Source organism: Nelumbo nucifera, chromosome 1 (assembly GCF_055504915.1).
Source record: "Nelumbo nucifera cultivar China Antique chromosome 1, China Antique-T2T, whole genome shotgun sequence".
In the NCBI taxonomy this organism is placed as follows: Eukaryota; Viridiplantae; Streptophyta; class Magnoliopsida; order Proteales; family Nelumbonaceae; genus Nelumbo; species Nelumbo nucifera.
The window spans coordinates 114,487,770-114,510,034 of record NC_142649.1 but is presented as its reverse complement, the minus strand read 5'-3'; the positions used below and the strand labels follow the sequence as shown (position 1 = coordinate 114,510,034).

Sequence of the window (22,265 nt, the reverse complement as noted above, 5' to 3'; positions counted from 1 at the left end):
GGAAGGGGGCGGCAGCCTTTTACATCATCAACAACATTCTTCTCTTAAAGAAAGAGAGATTGAGAGATTTCCTGCATACTGTGAATTCTCTCCTGCCGCCACCTTCCTGCCATTGCAATTCCTTCAGTTCGATCTCCAGTTCTTGGGAGCAATCAAGATTTGATATTGATCTCAATCTTTTGGGAAAAGATTGGTTGGAGCTGTACTCACAAGCCGTCCAGTTGATTCTTGCGAAGGGTCAAGTTCTTTTGAAGAACATTGCTGATTCTGCTCCATCCTTTACTGCGCCATCTTCAGTGGGAGCAGATTTTGGATCATTCCTTGGGCGTGAACACCTCCATTGGGAGATAGTATTTCTCCGTATCAGGTATAATCCTCTCCCACTCCTTTTGGTTCAGATCTGGTTCAGTTTATGGTTCAAGATTGATCATTGAAAACATGATTTTCTAAATAGGGAATACGATTCCCAGTTGAAGGGAGAGATAAAATTTTTGAAATTCGCCCCTTATTCCGCAATCTTTGGGCGTCCATAGGATGGATCTCTCATCCCTTCAGCTGAATCGATTCTCTGTCAGCGGGAGCTCGGACTTGGAGTGCCGAGATACTGACTTGGGGGGCGAGGTTCCCGACCCGCCGGCGAGCTACGAGGCAGGGGTGATTTTTCTTTCCCCTCGGCCCGGGGATGAGGCCTGGCTCTTGTGGGGGTTCTGAAGTTGGGAGGCTTCTCCTCGGTGATGGCGTCCACCCTGAGGGGAGGGCTTAACTAGCTTCGGAGCAGGGTGCCAAGGTGGAAGCAATGATTGGTTCAGAGGCAGTTGGGGGAACTGCTGCTGATAGTGATACTGAGAGATGTGGTGCAGTACTTGGTGCTGTTGGAGCTGATGCTACTGGAATTGTTGCATTTGGGCTTGCATTGCCCGCATGCATTGCATCAGGTCGTCAAACTGGTTCTGGCTGGTCGCTAGGGGGACAGCAGTTGGTTCAGTAAAGGTTGTTTTTACAGGGGGAGGAAAGGGGACGTTCATGGCGGGAAGGTTTACGGGCGCCACTGTTCGTGGCGCGTTCAGGCTGGGGATCCCATCCACCGGAAGGGGGATGGTGAACTGTCTGATGCACACCACGGGGACTTGAAGTTGTTCCCCGGTGGTGTTCTTCTCCGTGCCACGTCCGGCATTGCTGGAAGAAGCCATGAATGTTGGGGTTTTTTGGAAAAAAGAGGTTATGAAGTTTTAGAGGGAGGCTTTTAGAAGCTTTCCCACATATGGTGCCAATTGATGGTGCGCAATTCGGCCGGTACTAGCTGTCAACGACCTTGCCTCTGACTGGAGCAATAGGGGCCTGAAACGGAGAAGAAGGTGAAGAATCTCCGGGGAGGAATCCGATGAAATTGCTCTGAAGCTCAAGTTAGTATTTTTTCAAAGGCAAGATAAAACCAGATGGCGCAAAGTTTACATACCTCTCTTCAAGGGAGAAGGGGGGCCTTTTATAACCACTTCGTGCACTCACTCCTAAGCTTCTATCAGGTCGGGTATGATTACCCCTGCGCTTCTACCAGTTCGGGTGTTATCACCTCTGCTAGGGCAGAACCGCCACTGCTCTTTTTGTCGAAGCCGTCTCTGTAACTAGAGATGGCGGTGGCAGGTGGCAGTGGTAGGTGGCCGTTGAAGTGCGGCTGTCAAGCGTTAAATCCCAAATCAATCAGGTGCGCCGCCTCAGCATACGGACTCCTTCGGTTTTAGGTACGGTACAGTAGTTCGGCGTCCTGGATGCGAAGTGTTGGAGTGGTGTGCGAGGTGAAGTCTTGAGTTCGGATGGAGGTGTGGCCCGAATTGCCATGAGGCGGGCCAATACGGGTTGTTTCGTAAGGCTCGGGGTCTAAAGGAGAGCTTGGGCTCCTTACAGGAAGTTCGGGCTCCTTGTAGGGAGTTCAGATCGCTGGTTCCTCATTTCGGAGCTCGCACCTTGGGCATGCTGTTGTGCCGAGCTGTTGCCTTTGTCACGTGTTGAGTGGTTACGAGGTTGGGCCAAATCTTCTTTCATCATCTATCATTTCCTCGTCTTCTACATATGAGTTAATAATATTCCTTTTTCGTCGACACTAACAAAGATCCATATAATATTGTTGTATGACGAATCACAATATTATAAATAATGAAACCAAAATAAACATCAATACACATTATGCTAACAAACAGTAGATAATCATGTAAATACCAACATGTAACAAAAAAGATATCACCATTCATCAAAATGTATGGGAGTGCAGGTAAGCATAAAAGGTCAACATCCATGTCCAAAAAATAAAAATTAGTAAAAAAGAAAGGTGTTTTGAGTCAACCATTTATCAAAAACAAAAGAAAAACAAAAATATCATAACTCCCACGTCAAGCTTTCCAAGTTGAAGATGGTCTCCTATAGATCATGGTTTTGGTGAGTCATTGTTCAATCCATGGAGGCAATAACTCCTAATCTTTGGGGGAATAGCAAGGAAAGTGTTCCTCCATTTCTCGTCTAGAAACAACTTGATTGCCCTGAAATAGCAAGATGGAGAGAACTCTTCAACTTGAAATAATGAATTAAGTATTTGTATGCATTCCTTCATTTGCTCCTTCTTACGAGCCTTATCAACTCTATCCCTTTCTAAGTCTCTTTGCTTCTCCATTTCTCGAACCTTTGCCCTCTCTAGTTCTATCTCTCTTTCCCTCTATTAGCAAGTTGCTTCTCCATTTCCATTTCTTGCTACTTGTCAAGACCCTGTGAGCTTTCCTTTTCCAAGATTTCAAGCCTCTTCTTGTTGGACTCTAGACCTGTTCATGGGCCAAATAGCCAGACGGCCCGACCCATTGCAAGTCGGGCTTGGTCATAATTTTAGGCCTACAGGCTCGGGCTCAGGCCTAAAGCACCAGGCCCGACTTTTTTCGAGCCAAGTTTGGGCTTTCTCAAAAAAACCATGTCCTGAGTCCGACACGATATTATATATTAAATAATAAAAAATATTTTATTTAATAAAAAATATATACAATATTTTTTCTTTGTTGTTCTCTTTTTTTTTCAAGTAATAGTGAGATGTTTATTATTTTTGAGTTTTGAACGTTTTTAATTATAAATAAAACACTTTTTATTGAATAAAAAAGAAAAAAGTTTTGTTTTCAAATTTCTTGCCAGGCTCATGCTCGGTCCGGCCCATGAACAGGTCTATTGGAATCTTACATTAAGTCCATGTGGAAGACAATGTTTCTTCCCTTTCTTCATGCTAGTGGGTGGTTTACCAACTCTCCTCTTACGATTTGGAATCTCTAATACATCATCATTTGAATCAATAATGTATGGATTGGCAAGAGATTCACCAATTACTGGTGTGCCTAGACCATCTAAGTTCACAACTGGTGGTGAACTATCTGAAGTATGGACATTGTCATCAAGACCCATTTCGAGTGAGTATCCCATGTCCCTGTTTGCTTGTGTTCCACTGTAAATATATTCTAGCTCATCCCAATGACGATAAACTTGTGTCCTAAATGATTGTGTCCAACGATGAGTCTGCATAATAATGAGTTAATTAGGTTTTATACCAATCCTAAATTGAACCAGTCAACCAGATGAGTGGTTTTAAGGTAAGATTACATTAATTAGGATTTGCCATACTTCTTCATTTACGGAAGGATTTTTCGTCAATGGATCTACGGTAACACATGTTTGGTTAAGGAGTATTGAGTACCACTTTCAACGCCGTCTAAGTGCACTATATTTGTTTTTGAACTGGGCATGAACATAACTCTTGTTATGTTTTTGATTAAATTTCTCACAGATATACTTCCACCCTTCGACATTAAAAGATGATGTAGGCATGTTGTTTGCTCTAACTTGATCCACCATTAGATTAATGAAAGTCTCCTCTGCATCGGTCCACTGTACACTATCAGGACCTAGTTTGATTTCTTCACTATCTAACTCTCCTGCCATGGATCTTGAAAAGGCCTATGATTTGGTGGACTGTAAGTTTCTATTTGAGGTTATGCAAAATTGTGGACTTGGGGACAAGTGGTGTAGTTGGATTTTTGGGTTTATCAGTACTTGTCACTACTTTATTCTGGTAAATGGTACGGTGAGAGACTTTTTTCCAGCTTGCAGGGGTGTCAGGCAAGGGGATCCACTTTCACCCTTCCTTTTTACCTTAGTAGCTGATGTGATTAGTAGGATCATTACTAAGGCTGATAGCGAAGATGCCATTAGGGGTTGGAGAATAGGGAGACACCAAGTCTCCATCACTCACCTTCAGTTTGCAGATGACCTAATGATTTTTTGTGAATGAGGTATTAGTGAAAAGGTAGCAAACCTAAAGGAGATAATAAAAGGATTTGAAAGTGTCTCTAATTTGAGAATAAATCTGAAAAAGAGCTGCATAGTGGGTATAAATTTGGAGATAGGGGAGGTCGAGGCTATTGTGGAGTATCTTGAGTGTTCCACCTCTGCTTGGCCTATGTCATATTTAGGGCTTCCTTTAGGGGCAAATCCTAGGGAGAGTAGATTTTGGACCCCAGTGATAGAAAAGTTTGAGAAGAGATTAGCCTCATGAAAGAGGAATTATATCTCTTTAGGAAGGAGAATTACCCTAATAAGAGCTACATTGGCTAACTTACCTACCTATTATTTGTCTATCTTTAGGATACCAGTTAGGGAAGCCAGGAAACTAGAGAAGTTGATGAAAGACTTCTTATGGGAGCCGGGACAAGAAAAAAATGATCACTTAGTTAATTGGGAAATTGTGTGCAGAAGTAAAGAAGATGGGGGCTTGGGAATTGGGAGGGTAATTAGAAAGAATCAAGCTCTGTTACGGAAATGGTTGTGGAGATGGCCTTTGGAAAGAGAGAGATTGTGGCATGAGGTGGTGGGAAGCATTCATGGGAGGTCAGAGAATGAATGGGATGTTGGTGTATCGAGGCAAGCTAACCTAGCAACACCGTGGAAGGCTATTCACAACACCCTTCCTCAATTCGTCAATTTTATCAGGTATGAAGTTTGTTCTGGAAACTCTGTTCTTTTTTGAGAGGATATTTGGGTAGGAGACTCACCGTTAAAGGACTTGTTCCCTTCGCTTTTTTCTATTTCTTTGTACAAAAAAAAGGTGGTTTCAAAATTTGTTTCACCTTTGGGAACACCCTTAGATCCTACTTGAGATTTTGGGTTTCGTAGAGGACGTAGGGATGCTGAAATTGAGTCTCTTTCTATTTTGCTTGGTTGTCTTAATCAGGTTTGTTTGGATCCCTCCAAGCCAGATAAGAGAGTTTGGACTCCTAGACCCATTGGAACATTCTCTTGTGCTTCTTTCTTCAAGTCCATCTCTCAACTTTCTTTTCACCAACCCTTTCCGTCTAAAGAAATTTGGTGCAGCCAATCCCCCCAAAAATTATGGCTTTTTGTTGGAAAGTATTCAATGGGAAAGTAAACACTTTAGACAACCTATAAAAGAGAAGACATTTTCTCTGTATTTCTCCTAATTGGTGTATCCTCTGTAGAGCTCACGGGGAAGATTGTTACCATTTATTAATATCTTATCCCTTTTTCGTAGACCTTTGGGCTTGGCTACTTTCGTTGTTTGGGGGTAGTTGGAGTCTATCAGCAGAATTTCACATGCTCTTCAACCATTCTACCTTTTATTGGCCTACAAAAATAGGGAGAATTATGTGGAAATGTGCTCGTGCTACATTGATTTGGACTCTTTGGGATGAAAGGAATCTCAAAATTTTTCAAGACAAGAAAATGAACAACCAAGATTTGAAAGACTATGTGTTAAACAAGACAATACATTGATTGAAGACCTTGGAAATCTTCCATCAATTCCCCTTTAATGACATTTGGAGAAATTAGTCAACAGTAGCAAGGTGCTCATCTTTAAAGGACAAATCAATTACAAGCTGATCTCCTCCACCCGAAGGCTCAATAAAGTTGAACTTTGATGAAAGCAGCATGGGTAATCCATGATTATCCGGAGTGGGGGGTGCTTTGAGAAATGAGAAGGGAGAGATTTTGTTGCTCTACTCAGGTCCCTTGGGAATTGGGATCTCCATTAGGGCAGAACTCTTAGCTGCTGTACAAAGGGTGCAATTTACAAACCAACTGGGGGTACAACACCTAATAATCGAGGGGGATTCCAAAGTAATGGTGGGTTGGTTAAAAAATTCTGAAGAGGCTATGTGGCGATACAAGAATGAAATGAAGAAATTTAGTTGGTTGACAAGAAATATGTTGGTCACTGTACAGTGGGTGAGGAGATCAACATATACTTGGTCAGATGTGTTAGCTAAGCAAGGGGTAAATAGGGAAGAATTATTTTGGGCTCAGTTGTGATTATTGTTTTTCTTTCCTAGTTTACTTGTAAGACTCAAGGAGGGGCTATAGCCCGTGCCTCTCGTTGGGATGATGTATGAACTCACTCTAAAGTTGCTTCTGAATCAATAAACTTATCATTATTCATCAAAAAAAACATCATAAGCTAAATTATAAGCATAAGAGTTTTGTTCTCTAGGAATATAGCTGAAGGTTACAGATTCAAAAGTAGCCATCAGCTCGCTAATTCCATCTCTTATATTAGAATAGAATTATGGGCTGTGCTACAATGTCTTATGTTGGCTAAAGTCACTTATGCTCAGTTTGGGAAGAGTACAAATACAAATATTTGCACTGTATATATTTGTATTTGTACTCTTTCCAAACTATACCTAAATTACAATGGGTTACGGTTGAACAGGATTCAAATGCTGTAATCAACTTGTAATTGAATGGGTGAAGAAAAATGTAGTGGGAGCATGGAAGTATAGAAACATACTAAGAAATATTAAGAATATTTGCAGAAATCGGAATTCAGTTCGGCTGGACTCCAAGGACTGCTAACCACCTAGCAGATGACTAGGCAAAATCCGGAATTCTGGAGTGCATAAAAATTTCATGTATTGGCCTATTGGGGGGGGACACAATACCAATGAAATGTAGTCAGGGGTTAGCCAAGGATAACTAAAGGGTGTGGGGTACTTTAAGTTTTAATGTAATTCTTTTATACAAAAAAATAAAAATTGCCATTTTCAATAAAAAAATTTGTGGACTGCTAGTCCCATTAGATAGAGAACCCAAGAGCTATAAAACAGCTTTCCACTTTCTTTTAAAAAACAATAATAACAAGGAAGAGAGGAAGAAGGACCAACAAGTGTGTCGAAGAAAGAGAACTTTAAAGCTAAAGAATATATTGAAAAGTGATTCAAGCGCAGAGTTGCATTACAGAGATCCAAAGTGTAAGTTCAAATTGAAACATACTACTAGAAGTTTAGAACTTGTATTGACATGAAACCTGCTTAAATCCATTCTGCCCCCGATGATTTATTTGAACCTTTTGGATACAAACATAACGAAGAAAAATAAAGAAACAGGAAGAAACCATAAAAGGGGAGAAGGCAGCTTCAACAGCTCTCCAAGTGACAGCATAGGCTTTGAGGGTTTCCCCTTTCCTTTTTTTCCTTTTATATTTTATGATGATGTATCACAATATAGCTAGCAAATTGGCCTACTTTATTTCCATAGGGTGATCTTGTAGCTAATGGACCTGGCAGTCCACCTAATGCCACTCTTTTCAAAACTTTGAGGATCCATGGTTCCATCGCCTCACACATTCTTGAAACAACAGCCAGAAATTGGCAAGTTTAATGGGCCTAGGAATAAACTGCAAGGGCATTGAAAAGAAAACATAACATGAAGGTTGTGTTCAGTAGCACATGAAATGAAGAAAAACAAATGACTTTGAAAAGGATATTCAATGGGAAAATGAATCATATTCCTAATTTTCCAGGTTTTTTTTCTTAGAAGTATAAAAAACTTTACAACATATGAATTTAGAGGATCACCTTTTGCGCAAAGCCAAACATACATGGACAAACAATCATGAGGAGGCAACACTTGTGAAGCTGGACTGGTTTGTAGTGCCTACAGAATGGAAAGAGAAACTTTTGTACTAGGACACCCCAGCAAAACGGTGTTGCTGAAAAGAAGAACTGTCATCTTCTCGAAGCAGCTCGTGGCTTATTACTCCATATGAATGTTCTGAATCGTCTTTAGATGGATGTTATTCTGTGTGCCACGTACATCATCAATCATATGCCATCTCGGTTACTAAAGTATAAAGCCCCACATCAGCTTTTGTTTCCTTCAGCTCTGTTATCCCACATTCCAATGCATGTTTTTGAGTGTCGTTGCTTTGTTCATAACTTGTCCCCTATTCAGGGTAAACTTGATCCTCGTGCTATTCTTTGTGTTTTCCTTGGTTACCCTTTATATCAAAAGGGGTATCATTGTTATGATCTCACCTCCCGCAAGTACTATGTCTCCGTAGACGTATCCTTCTTTGAGAATCAACATTTCTTCTCGATTTCTCCTCAGGGGAGAGTAGGGTTAAGGAGAAACACACCCAGGCTCAGACTCAACTGCCTCCTCTTCCTGACCCTCCTCCATTCCATGTCTTTCTTTGCCGCCACAAAAGCCAGCAGAGCTCAAGAGCCGTGGAACCTGACACTATACAACCAGCATCATCGGATTCTCCGGAGGCAGATCCTTCTCATCAGCTAGGTACACTTGCTCCTATTGATACGCCTGAACCTCTCAATGTTGATTCCCCTATCATTAATGATCTTGATGTTCCTATTGCTAAGAGAAAGGGTGCTAAATCCTATACAACTAATCATTCTATCTTTCACTTTGTGCCCTATGACCATATTTCACCTTCATATTATGCTTTCCTCTCGTCTGTTGGCAGTACCCCTATTCCTAAGAATGTGGCAGAAGCTCTATCCAAACCTAAATGGACATATGCAATGAAGGAAGAAATTGATGCATTACACAAAAATGGCACTTGACAGTTGGTGAATCTTCCTGAAGGGAAAGAACCAATGAAATGCAAGTGGGTGTTCACAGTGAAACACAAGGCTGATGGAACTGTTGAAAGGTACAATACCAGACTGGTGGCAAAAGGTTTTACACAGGTATATGGAGTGGACTATGCAAAAACATTTGCTCTAGTAGCCAAGATGAACTTTATCAAGATTCTTCTCTCATTTGCAGCAAATCTTGACTGGGAACTTCACCAATTGGACATTAAGAATGATTTCTTGAATGGTGACTTAGAAGAGGAAGTGTACATGACCCAACCTCCAGGTTTTTGTGCCAAAGGCAGTGAGCAAAAAGTGTGCAGGTTAAAAAAAAGTCTTTATATGGGTTGAAACAATCACCTCGGGCCTGGTTTAGTAAGTTCCACTTAGCAGTTCAACAGATGGGGTTCCAACAATGCCAATCAGACCACACTGTTTGTGAAGAAAGGTGAAGGGAAAATTGCAGCTTTATTGTGTATGTGGATGACATAGTGATCACAGGAGACTAAGAGACCGAAATACAGAAACTGAAGAAATTCTTAGCCACTCAATTTGAGGTGAAAGATCTAGGACCTTTACGTTATTTCTTTGGAATTGAAGTTGCCCGCTCTCAAAAGGGCATCTTTATTTCCCAAAGGAAATATGTTCTGGATCTTCTAAAAGATACAAGCAAGTTAAGGGTGAAACCAATTGACTTGCCAATTGAACCTAACCATCAACTGGGAGACAATCAGGGAAAGTTCTTGAAAGATGTGAAGAAGTTTTAGAGACTTGTAGAGAGACTCGTATATTTATCTATAACCAGACCTGATATTACTTATGTTGTGGGTGTTCTTAGTCAGTTCATGCACAACCCTAAGACAACTCACTTTGAAGTTGAAGAGAGAATCCTTAGATACTTCAAGAAATTTCCAGAAGCTGGTTTGTTCTAGAAACATGGACATTTAAAGGTGAAAGTATATACTGATGCTGATTGGGCAAGTGCAATCAATGACCGAAAGTCTACCAGTGGGTATTGTACCTTTGTAGGAGGCAATTTGGTCACTTAGAGTAAGAAGAAAAGTGTGGTGGCTAGATCCAGTGTTGAAGCAGAATACAAGGCTATGTCTCATAGAGTTGCTGAAATCATGTGGATAAGAAACCTATTAAGTGAACTGAGCTTTGTAGTCAACAACCCCCATGTCACTCTATTGTGACAATAAAGTTGCTATCAATATTGTTGCTAATCCAGTCATCCATGATAGGACGAAACACATTGAAGTGGATAAGCATTTTATTAGAGAAAAACTTGTGACTGAAGAAGTATGCACTCCATATGTCAACTCAAAGGAACAACTTGCAAACATCTTCACCAAGGGTCTTCAACATTTTCGGCATAATGATTTGTGTGACAAGTTGGGCATGATTGACACCTATGCTCCAACTTGAGGGGGAGTGTTGAAATAGTTTATTTTATGTCTTATTTATTATTTTTCTGTCTTGTTAGGGTCTGTTTGGTTGGTCTAAAGTCATTTTTATTTTCTGTTATTGTACTTTACTTACATCAAGGGCATAAGGGTCTTTCTCCCTTTTATTTTAGACGCCCTATAAATATTAATGGAAGTTGGCATCGCCAGCACTATTCCATTGTAGCCAATCTCTCCTCTTCTCTTCTATCTTCTCTCTTCTCTCTTCTCTTTCTCTCTTATTTCTGGTCGGCCTTATTGTCAAGAGTTTCCAAACTTGTCCCACAAAACCTTTAGGCCTCTATCCAACAACATTCCCATTTGTCTGAATTGCAGTATAAAACAATTTAATCCATCCCCCTTTCAGATTTGAGAACTCATGGTTAGAAGAAGGTTTCATGGAGCAGATGAGAAGATAAAAACATTTAAGGTGTTAAAGGAACAAATCAAAATATGGAGGAAGGAGACCTTTAACGGGGTAGAAGAGAAACAAAAAAGGATGCTTGGAAAGAATTGTAGAAATTGATAGAGCTGAAAAGACGACACAATTAACACAGGAAGAAAAGAGGAGAATCTCTAACAAAATGGAATTTGATAAAACTACCTATCAAGAGGAGTGAAACAGAGGCAACAGTCAAAATGCTTATGGTTAAAGGAGGGTGACAATAACATGAAGTTTTTCCACAAGATGGATAGTGCTAAGAGGGAAAGTTCCTTGAAGTGACTGATTGTGAATGGAAAAATGATAGAGGAAGAAAACAGGATTAAAAGCCACATAGTGAACTTTTATGAAAGACTATACAAAGAAAGACTGCACAAATAGACCTAAGCTTGAGAGTCTTGATTTTGATGGCATATCAAAGGAGTAAGCTAGAGAATTCAAGGAAGCAATCAAAAAATGGAAAGGGGAGGAGGTGTTTGAAGGGGAAGATTAGGGTCCTGGTTCCGCTAGGCATGTGAAGAAAATCCACCTCCTTCACTAACCCAATTTCCTAAAGGTTTTGTGAATCACCTTAGAACGTCATCAGAAACTTTTTTAAAATTACATAGAAATAGCCTGCTACTTCTCTGATAAAAATGACCTCATTTTTTAACGTCTTTTCTTCAGAAACCATCTTCTACAAAAATTTTAAGAAATAACTAAAAGCTCCACTGTTCAGATGCAATTCCTTTTATTGTTTATCAAGCCGATCTATGGTTAAACAATTATTTTGATAACTACAATTCCAGAAATTCATTCTCAGATCTGTAAAATCCAGATTTGAAGAAAAAAAAAAGTTAAAGAAAAACCTCACCTTTTATCTTCCCAAGCAAATTCAAGCTATTCTTCTCCTGTACCCCCTCACAAAACACCTTGAGAGCTTTTCAATAGAACCCAGAATCCAGAAAGACTCCGGAAACTACAGAACAACGAGAATGGTCAAAGAAACGTCAACAGACAGAAATTAGCAGTCACCTCACCAACCAAAAAAGGCATAAACCAAGAACTGGCCCTGTTCAATGGCACATGATTCTCGTCTCATTTACAAAAAAAAAAAAGGAAAAAAATGGAACAATCTTAGAGTTGAATCACCAGGGTTCTACGACACCTCTTTCTACTGCCTGTCAAGCAATCTCCGATGCTCCAACTGGTTCGCTAAAGCCAAGCAGGGAATTGCCGCCTGTTGTCCCTGCTTAAAGAATAAGTTTTCATAGTTCAGGAAGTAAAGGAAGGAATTGGAGTTTACCCAAAACAACAGAATTGATGAGGCAGAACAATTCTCATTAAAAAGAACCTATACTTTAGTAGGCTTACAAGATTTACTTAGATCTGAGATCTAGCCTCAGTCCCTCCCCCATTTCTCCATCTCATCTTTTTCTCCTTGATCTTCCCTTAAAAATTAAATAATTTTCCATTAAACCGTGAACCACTGTCCGGGTCAAACGGATTAGCAGTTCAACCACCCGGGTCAGCGATTCTCTGACCAAATCAATGTTTTTCCCAAAAAAGCAGTTCAATCTAAATCCGCACCCGGAGATATGACCGTTTTCTGGGTTAAACAATCCAACCGTCAAGTCCACTTATCAAAACAATGACTAGTAGAAATTTTATTGCAAAACAGTATTTGGTGAGTTAGATAGTTCCTATCTAAAAGTTCTTACTCGTAAGTTTTGATCGGGTGTCAATGTTCTCAATCGTAAATCCATGCTTGTTCAAAGTGTAACCTGTCTTAATTCAGTTGGAATGGTATATATTATATCTCTCAAAACAACATCATAAGAAAAGCCTCCTAATTATCTTTCATTTATTTATTTTTTATATATTGATTTAATTTTAATTTTTATTATTTTCTATTTTCATTCATTTGTTTCATTTTTTTTACTTTTTTTATATTTTACATTTTTATTTCCCTGTCTCCTCTTCATTAACCTATTCCCCTTATTCCCTATTTTGCACAGATATTCTAACTATCGAACAAACCACTCTGACTGATTAATCAGATTTGTTATTACCCGTTTTTTTGCTCCATCTTTCCTTCTTTCCATTTTGTACATCCATATATTTATTTTATTCTCCTTATTTATTTGTTTATTGTTTTTGTATTGCTATTATTATCATTTTTATTTTTATTTTTATTTTTTTGTTTCAGATCTATTCTGTTCACTGTAACCGGTGTTCCCCTCCCTTTCACTTTTCCACAAAGAAGCAGAGAGACCAAATCTCCCCTGACTTACTTCCTTCCTCCTCTTCATTAAATAAATTTCAGCTGTCAATCTTTGTTTTCAAAAATAGAACTAAGCACCGGTAACTCGGAGTCTCACAATCGATCATCTCCAACTCTAGTGTTGAGTATTTCAAAGGAGCGAGTTCAGCGCAAGCTTCATCACCAGCTCCCTTGACCACCCTCCAGATCTCGTCACTCCACGGCCACAGACAAGAAGAAGACAGCAAAAGAAAAAGAACAAAGCAAGGAAAATAATAAAAAAAGCAGAACAAACCAAATTACCTTGTTCTATTTCAGTTTGCACTTAAACGATGGAACAGAGGAGGTCCGAGCTTATCGCGGTTTCTGGATATCTCCCTTCGCATGAGACTGGTGGCTGCAACCGATGTCTGCTACTGCGCTTGTTCTCGTCGAGAAATAGATGGCGATTAACAATGCTTTAAAAATCTTGGGATTTCGATAGATCTCTCCCCAAACTACTACAACGATTGATGCTTGTGGGTAGGAACGCGTGACAACTCAGAAATGATCGTTCCTGATGGGCATTTCGTCTAGGACTGAGAGGAGATGCATCCAAGTATCATTCGGCTAAAGTCGGTTCGACTATTAGTGTGAATGGGGAAGTGCCGAATCTGGATCGTGTGAATTCAACGCTATATGGAGCTGGGAAACAGTGGAGAGGGGGAGATTGAGAGAAAAGTGAAAGAGAGAGAGAGAGGAAAAGGAAATCAAGAGAATGAGAGAGAGAGAAGATTGCCGCGGTCGTGGAAGACAGAGGTGGCAGAAACGGGACAAAGCAGGGAAAGAAGAGGGAGAAGAAGAGAAAGAGAGGAGAGAGAGAGAGTGACAGGAGGGAAGGGGCATTGCCGCCGCTATTCTGGTTTTGGTTTTATTAGGGTAGGTGGCAATTTCGTAAATTTTGGGAAGCCCGGGGTAGTTTTGTAAGTTCAGGGAATTTGGGTCCATCCGGGTCCAGGGGATCAAACCGGGGTTTGGTTCAAAGATGGGTTTTGAGTCAATGAGATTGGCAAAAACGGAATCTTTGTAGATGAATGGGTAACCGAGGGTATTTTTGTCTGAAATTTGTCAGAATGGGGTTTTCACATCTATAGGGTTGGATTGGCCCAATTGAGCCTGGATTGGGAAGACCTGGAAATGGTTTAATTCAGTTAATTTTGGGCCTTAAATCGAAATCTTTGTATGATCAAGGGGCTAACAAGGTCTGTGTTGGATGAAATTTCACAGGGTAGGGTTTTTAGGATGTCTGAATGGATTGGTAAGGTTAGATTGAGCTAATTGAGCCCGGATTGGACAGATTTAGAATTTGATCAATCTGGAGCCTTGAAATAGAATCTATTGTGATTAAGGGGTAAATGAAGGTATTTGGGGCTGAAATTTTCATGGGTAGAGGTGTCTTGGGAGGTCCTTAGTTTGATGGTTGTGTATGATCTAATGGTTGGGGTGTAAATGGGAGTCGATCAGGGCTATCGGATTGGTATCAGGCAAGTTTAACGGTGGATCTGATGACTCTCAGGGTGAAGTTTAGGTTTTTAGGTGTTTCAAGGAGATTGAAGGGTCTGATTAAGAATTCGGGGTGAATTGGGGTTCAGGCAATGGGTCGAGCAACAATCAAGTGTTGACAGCTACCCCTCTTTGTTGTGAGGTAGGAAACTACGAAACAACAAATATCATGAGCAACACATGAAGATTTTTGCGAATGGCAGTTTGAAAAAGGGACAATAGGAGGCAAGAGGGTTAAGACGAAGAAGATGCACGCAGCATCGTTCTATTAGGTATAGGCCACTTTATTCTTGGCAAAGTGACCCTTCTTAGGTATCAAGAACCTTCGGAATCATGGTACATTTAGCATAAAGAAAAACATTAAAAACCAGATAAGGAAATCACAATGGCTACTTGCTCAAGTTTTTCATAATGTTTGATATTTTTTAAGGGATGAGAGGTCCATCATATGGATGGCCGAACCTTGTAGGAATGTTGGGCGAAATTTCAAAAATCTCTCTCTCCCATGTGGGAATCGCATTCCCTATTTTAGAAAGCTGCATTTTCAATGATCAATCTTGAAACCAAACCAGACCAGATCTGAAACCAAAAGGGAGTAGAGGGATATACCTAATACGGAGTAATAATAAACCCCTAATGAAGGTGTTCACGCCCAAGGAGAAGACCAAAGATTGCTTCCACCGAAGATGACACAGTGTGAGGTGAAGCAGAATCAATAGGACGGTTCTTCAGCAAGAACTGAATTCTTCAACAAGAATATGATGGAAGGCAGGTAAGCATCACTTCATACTGCCTTTTCTACCAAAAGGCAATATCAAGAATTGTTCTTGATGTTAAACAGTTTTGTATGCCCTTAGCTCCAATCAATTTGATGTACTTATGACATTTATTGTAAATGAATAAAGTGCATATTTGATTCATGTTATGTAGTGTGTTTCTGTGCAATACCCTTAAAACCGGACACTTATGAGACTTGTGTTGGTTTATAACGTTCACAACCAGTGGGTTGGTCTGGGGAGACCTACCCTGATAAGGCTGACACTGATGTAACGCCAAGTCGGTTGGGTGGCCTGTCTCTGCCACTAGGGTGAGACCCGAGGTACATGCAGTGTGGGATCATCTTGAGACCTTGAACCGGACCAGAATTCCAGTATTGCCCTGGACCTTGGCGATTAGTGGACAAAACTGGAATGTTGCACTTGACCCTTAGACTCGATTATGGTACCGTACTGAGTGGCGAATTGGGCCATCTTTGATATGCCAATCAGTGAGACTCTTAGAGGCGATCGAAACCTAGGTATGTTGAGATGGTTCGTGAACCCGTATAAGTGGGTGATCATAGTGACAGGATCAGTCCATTTTCGGACAAAGGTAATGATCGGGGAAATGCACTCTCTCTGTTGGAAACCAAAACTAGCGACAGTTGATTTCAATCGTTGAAATTTTGTTTTGCAAAATATATTTATATAATATATATACTATAGGTTTCCGAAATTGTTTGCAAAAGGTTTTAATCCCCGGGGTCCATGTAAGAGGAGAGTGCAACGTTGTACCTTACAATCAGGGGAGAGGTCCTCCCTTGTCGGGCAGTGTTTTGATCATTATGGGCTGAGAGGTTAAGTGTAAGGCCTTTGAGGGTTAAACCGGATGGGCTAATCTTACATCTGCCCACAGTCCTTGAGTGTTACAAGGTGGCTTGGCCCAAGGACCACTTATGTAAGTGTTGAGCCCATAAAGTCCATATGATGGGCTCAAGGGGTTCACTAGGCTTTCTAGTGAATTCGGCTAGGCCTTGTGATAAAGGCCGGGCCGAACCCTTGTGGCTGATGTGTAGATCAACGTTTGGGTCCCACGCCACATAGAGAAAGCCCAACTAGGCAACAATTTGGAAGGCTTAAGTGAGCACATAAACTTAATGGGCCAAAAGCCCCAATACGAGGTGGGCTAATTAGATTAGCTTGAATGGGGCGAATATGAGATATAGACCAACCCTAAAGGATAAGGGAAAGTCCCTATCCACTCAGTAAGAGTCCAGATTTGAATATGATTCAAAACTGGAAACTCCTAATCAAATTAGGAGGGCTGATCATGATCTGCAGATTAGATAAGGACTTTACCTTATCACTTAAGGGGATCAACATCTCCTAATAGGATTAGGATCTGATCCATTTAGGGTTATAAAAGGAAGGGGCGGCAACCCCAAACACACTCATCTGAGATACAAATACAACAGAGAAGAGAGAAATCAGCATACAGTGAGACTGCGCCAATTTTTCCCTACTGCCTCCTTCCTGTCGCCGCCACCATTAGCAATTCGTCTCCACTCACGTGGGAGTCATCAAGAAGCGTTCTTGATTTCACCCATTTGGATGAGTGGTTGCAGCCTTCATGCTGGCAGCTATGTAACAGATTAACTTCTATAACTTTCTGTTTTCCTTCCCTCTCATATTGACCCTTCAAAGACCTTTTTTTGGTCAGTAGATAATAGATAAAAAATATGCATCCAAGATTATATGTCCTTGTAATAAACTCTTTTTCATCCATTCTCTTTTTAGGTCGCTGAGAAGATACTCAACAACAAGGAGTTGGAATTATACAAGTGGGATGGTGATCTTTCTGAGCTTTTGCAGAATGTGAGAGAGAAGCTCAACAAAGTTGCTGAGGTAAGTTCTTTGTTACCATCTTTAATTTTTCTGTCAATTACCTTTTGTATGTTATAGTTGGGAAATTTTTATACTAACAAACCATACATGTTATTTAGAGCAAATATATATACAAGTTATATACAATTCTAGCTCTAGTCTATCTATTTACCAAATGTTCCTGGTTTTACTCAGGGCTGGTCTAGAGAAGAGAAAAACCATTATTTGGAAGAAACTGAAAGATCGTTTCAGTACTCTGGAGAGATCCTGCATTTGATATTATCATGATCTGCAAATCCATTCAACATTTCTGCTATCAGGATTATGTGCATGTAATATGATGGCGCAAGCTTTAGTATTCGGTCATTTGATCTAACTGACCTAGTAGCATGTGAGGTTTCTGGTTGGCATGATTTAACCAGTTAAGCATTTTAAATTTTCACTGAAGAATCGCACTGAGCCCACTGTTTCTGTATCTGGGCTTGGCATGTTCAACTCTACCCATTAATGATCAATTGTTTCTGTAAAAAGCTGCATGTTTCAGTGTTCCAAAGCATTTGTGTCCAATCAATTAATTCATTCCAGTGAGTAGTATATCATGAACTTGGATGGAAGTTTCAGGAAGACTATAGAGGGTTCATCCGAAGCTGCAACTGGAGGCATGAAACTGATATTTACAACATCCTGATACAATCTAGATAAAGTAATTGTTAACTTACGGATTTACAACATCCTGATACAATCTAGATAGACTCACCAATAGATCTGTGATGGGTATTAGGGTATATGCAGGCATGAAACTGATATTTAAATTAAGGTAGATGATGGGTTTGGGACACTCAAATAATGAGAATTAGGAGCTGAGTGGTATCCTTTTGACCTATGACAGCTAGGGGTGTAAACGGTATTCAAAAATTCAATATTCGACATAATCGAATCGAATTCGGATAATTTGAATATTTAATCGATTGAATTCGGATATCCTATTCATACCGGATAGTTAATCGGATTCGAATTCGGATATGACCTGATTCGATTCGATAAATATCCGAATTTGACCGATTATTTAATTCTTATATATAATATATAAAATATAAAAAATATTATATATAATTATATATTATATATAATAATTTAGTTATATAACTAATTTATAGATTTATATACTTTATATCAATAAAGTATTTATTTTATATATTTATTAATTATCTAAATAATTAATTAATCGAATTCGAATCGAATTGAATATTCAAATATTTAATTGGATTCGAATTTGAATATTAATTTTCAATATCCGTTGGATATCGAAGCGAATTCAGATATCGGATATTACTGATCCGATTCGAATTCGATCCGTTTACACCCCTAATGACAGCTATAATGACACTTCACTACTAGTTCTACTCAGTTGCATTCATGCTGATTAGCAGTTTCAGCAATTTCAGTTATCTTCAAGCATCTTTAGAATAGGACGGTTAGGAAGATAATAAGCAACCATTGTCAAACTATTGCAATGACATCTGAAACTACAGTGCAGCCTAGGTATTAATCCTTTTAATATCAAGTAGAAATTTCACTTGGAAAAATACAAAAGATCAAAAGGATACACCATGATCTTGTTGAAACAAAATCTTTTGTCATAGGTCCTTCAGTAAATAATCTCTCACCCAAAATGATCTCATTATTTATCACCTTAAAAGCTTGAGGGGTCATATATAACATAGATACAAAACAACCCAGCAATATATTCTTGACAAAATGTTAACTACAGAGAAAGTCGTTAGATAACAAAATGGTATTGTAAGGACTGAGTATAATATGGTGGGCTCGGGCTTGGTTTGACCTTGGATGCAGGAACCAGAGGTTCAACCTGAATCTGACCCAAATATGATTAATAGATTTAAATTAAGTTCCAACCAAATCTAAACATGGATCGCACACTAAGCTTGAACTTGGCCCAACGAGCCCAATATTTCTGGATTCTCAGCTATAATTTTCCGAGATTACTGTACCTAAAAGCACTAAAATACCTTTCCAATTGAGTGAACTGGGTCGTGTTTAATCAGCTTTTCTTTTCAGATATATGTCAAATACTATTAGGGACTACTCAAGGCCTGCTTCTTCTAGTTGGTCTTCCATTGTTCTGAATATAGATGTCTTACTTGATAGTTCTCATTAGCCGAATGTGTTTAAAAGAGTTAGTTTTCCTAAGTGCTTGTCTTATTCTCCTCTTGATGTGTATGGAGATGCAATGATCTTTGAGGGTCCTCTTAATGTGTTTAAAGAGTTCTGAATATGGAGATGCTTAACGTTTTATTAGCTTTCTATCCCAGTTATTATTGCAAAGACATTTTTAATCCTTAGATGGTAATCAGTTTCTTCGTGCCCTCCACAGAAAAAAAAAAAAAAAAAGTTTAGGTAAATCTCTGAGATACCTCTACTTTTCAAACCCAATTCTAGAATGTATTTCTGTTGAACAACCTACTTCCTTTACTGGGAAAGGCCAACAGGCTGACTTGGCTTAAAAAAAAGAGCTCATAAATGCTACCAACAACCCTTCCCACAAACCATTACGGCCACACATCCCGAACATCCGTCTTGTCATTCATGGAAAAATGCTCTTTGTGAGTAGTAGATTCACAGATGCTATGTCCGAAATTATGTCCACTCCACATCCAGTACACCCCTCTTAGGACTCCAAATACTAGGGACAGGTGACCTAATGGCCTTTCTTTTTCAATATCATTCATGATTCTAATTACAAGTGGGTTTTGACTCAAAGAATCCCACCCAGAGTAGTGCCCAACCAGGAAAGAGTCAGCTTAACTAGGAAGCCTTTCACTGTGAAAGAACCTCGCAAGTGACAATACTTCATCACATGGCTTGTCATGAGGATTAATTCCTTTGTAACCTAACAGTTGAAGCGTCAAATTAGAGCAAATGCTATTTTAGAAGGTAGTTACCTTGTTTCTTGATTATTCAAAAATGATTCTATAGATTTTACTTTGTTAAGTAATACAGGTGAGTTGTTTTTTAATTACTTTCCTTTCAATTTTCTGCAGTTTGGCTTTTAGTTTTGGCTCTTCATGGGTGTGAACGTTAGGAAAACACCTCCGGCAGTTCACTTCATGGCCGAATGTATGGAGTCGCCACCCTTCAAAATAGATAGCTGGGAGTGATGGGTCTCCCAGGATTGGATTTCAAAAATAAACTTGAATTTAATGGTGACTCCATACCATTCGACCCAGACAAGGTAGACAAACATGGGTAAGATGAGATAGAGAGAGGGAAGGGGTTGGGCACCCCTCTCTCTGGTTAGTGTGAACACCATAATCCCTACTCCCGCAGAAGCTGTATTGGAGACTCGGACCCTATAATGGCTCGAAAGAGTGCTCTCTTCTGCATTCCCAGACCAATCCCCTTTTGGACACAGGGGCCTGAGCAAAAAGATAAGAAATTGTTTCCTCACCCTTTTTCTATCAGAGCCCCCACCTTCGGACTCAAATGAATGGTTTGAAAAGAGAGAAAGCATAAACCTCTCAAACTCCAGAGAACCCCCAAGCTTCAAAAAAAAAAAAAAAAAGAAGAAAGAAGCAAGAACAACAACTACAACTACAAATAATAACAGAGGGATGACTAGCAAATAAATGGAGAATGCATGACTAGAACTACAGTCAAAAGTCTAAATGCAGATATGAGGTAATCGAACTATACCTCTTATGGCATGAAATGAGAAACGATGATGCAAAGAATGTGGAAAACTCAGCCTCTCGATGAACTCTCTTTAGCAGTGGAACATTTGTTTGGGCTTTGTTGGAAGTAGCTTTTCTCTTCAAATTTGATGAGGACTGAGATAACCTTCGATTGCTTTTTCTTCTTTCAGAGCTCTCTCACAGTCTTCTCTCCTCTCTTGAGACCTTCGTCCATCCCTCTCTATTTTCTTCTCTCCTTCCTAGCTCTCTTTCTCTCTCATGGACCCTCTCTATTTTTCTTCTCTTAGAGCTCTCTCTCGACTCTCCATTCGGTAGCCTTCAGGCTTCCCAAAGGAAAATGGCGAGAGAGTGAAACCCCCTTTCCAGCTTCTCTCCTTCGACCCCCTTTGTTAGGAATAGTGCTTCCTATTTATAATGGGAAGGAAGGGGGTTTCTAAACAAAAACTAAGAGAAAGGGGGTTTTTGGTAAGTAAGCTAGGGTTTGGGGGTATTTTAGTAATTAGGTCAGAGGGTATTTTGGGAATTGGTTAAAGGGGTAATTTGGGTAACCTGGTCAAGGGTATTTTGATCATTTGTGTGAAGGGGGCAAATGAAGGGTATTTCAGTAATTTTAAAAGAAGGGGTATTTTGGTAATTTTGGAAGGAGGGATATTTTGGTAATTAGGTCAGAGGGTATTTTGGGAACTGGTTACAAGGGTAGTTCGGGTAACCTGGTCAAGGGTATTTTGGTCATTTGGGTGAAGGGACAAATGAAGGGTGTTTTGGTAATTTTGAAAGAAGGGGTATTTTGGTAATTGGTCAAAGGGGTAATTTAGGAAACCTTGTCAAGGGTATCTTGGTCATTTGGGTGAGGAGGCAAATGAAGGGTATTTTAGTAATTTTGAAAGAAGGGGTATTTTGGTAATTTTGGAAGAAGGGTATTTTGGTAATTTTTGAAGGAGGGGTATTAGGTCAGAGGGTATTTTGGGAATTGGACAAAGAGGTAATTTAAGTAACTTGGACAAGGGTATTTTGGTCATTGGATGAAGTGGCAAATGAAGCGTATTTTTGGTAATTTTGAAAGAAGGGGTTTTTGTACGTTTTGGGTCAATTGGTGGGGTCAGATTAGACCAACTGGTCTGGATTGGGCAGATTTAGAAAATGTTTGATAGGGCTAATCTAGGGCTTCGAAACAAAATCTAGGTGCGATCAAGGGGCAAACTTGGTCTGTTTTGGATGAAACTTCACATGGTAGGGTTTTTGGGTAATCTAAGGTGATTGGTAAGGTCAAATCGGGTCAAATGAGCTCAGATTGGAAGGGCTTAGGATTCGGTCAATCTGGAGCCTTGAA

At 39.8% G+C, this 22,265-nt stretch overlaps 1 long non-coding RNA gene across 6 annotated transcripts in view; it reads right to left on the bottom strand.

Moving 5' to 3' along the window:
* Positions 1-21,335, bottom strand: part of LOC104601893 (uncharacterized) — a 38,728-nt gene extending 17,393 nt beyond the window's left edge. Inside the window, exons 1-6 of one of the 6 annotated variants that reach the window (XR_016079445.1) lie at positions 20,937-21,335; positions 17,604-17,743; positions 13,342-17,511; positions 11,928-12,024; positions 11,650-11,754; positions 7,207-7,711 (exon numbers count right to left, since the gene is read on the bottom strand). This is a non-coding gene — a long non-coding RNA (uncharacterized LOC104601893). Of the gene's footprint in view, positions 1-7,206; positions 7,712-11,649; positions 12,025-13,341; positions 17,512-17,603; positions 17,744-20,936 lie in introns of those variants that run through there. The other 5 variants (XR_016079446.1, XR_016079442.1, XR_016079444.1 and 2 more) reach the window with 5 other exon arrangements.
* Positions 21,336-22,265: the final 930 nt, after the last annotated feature.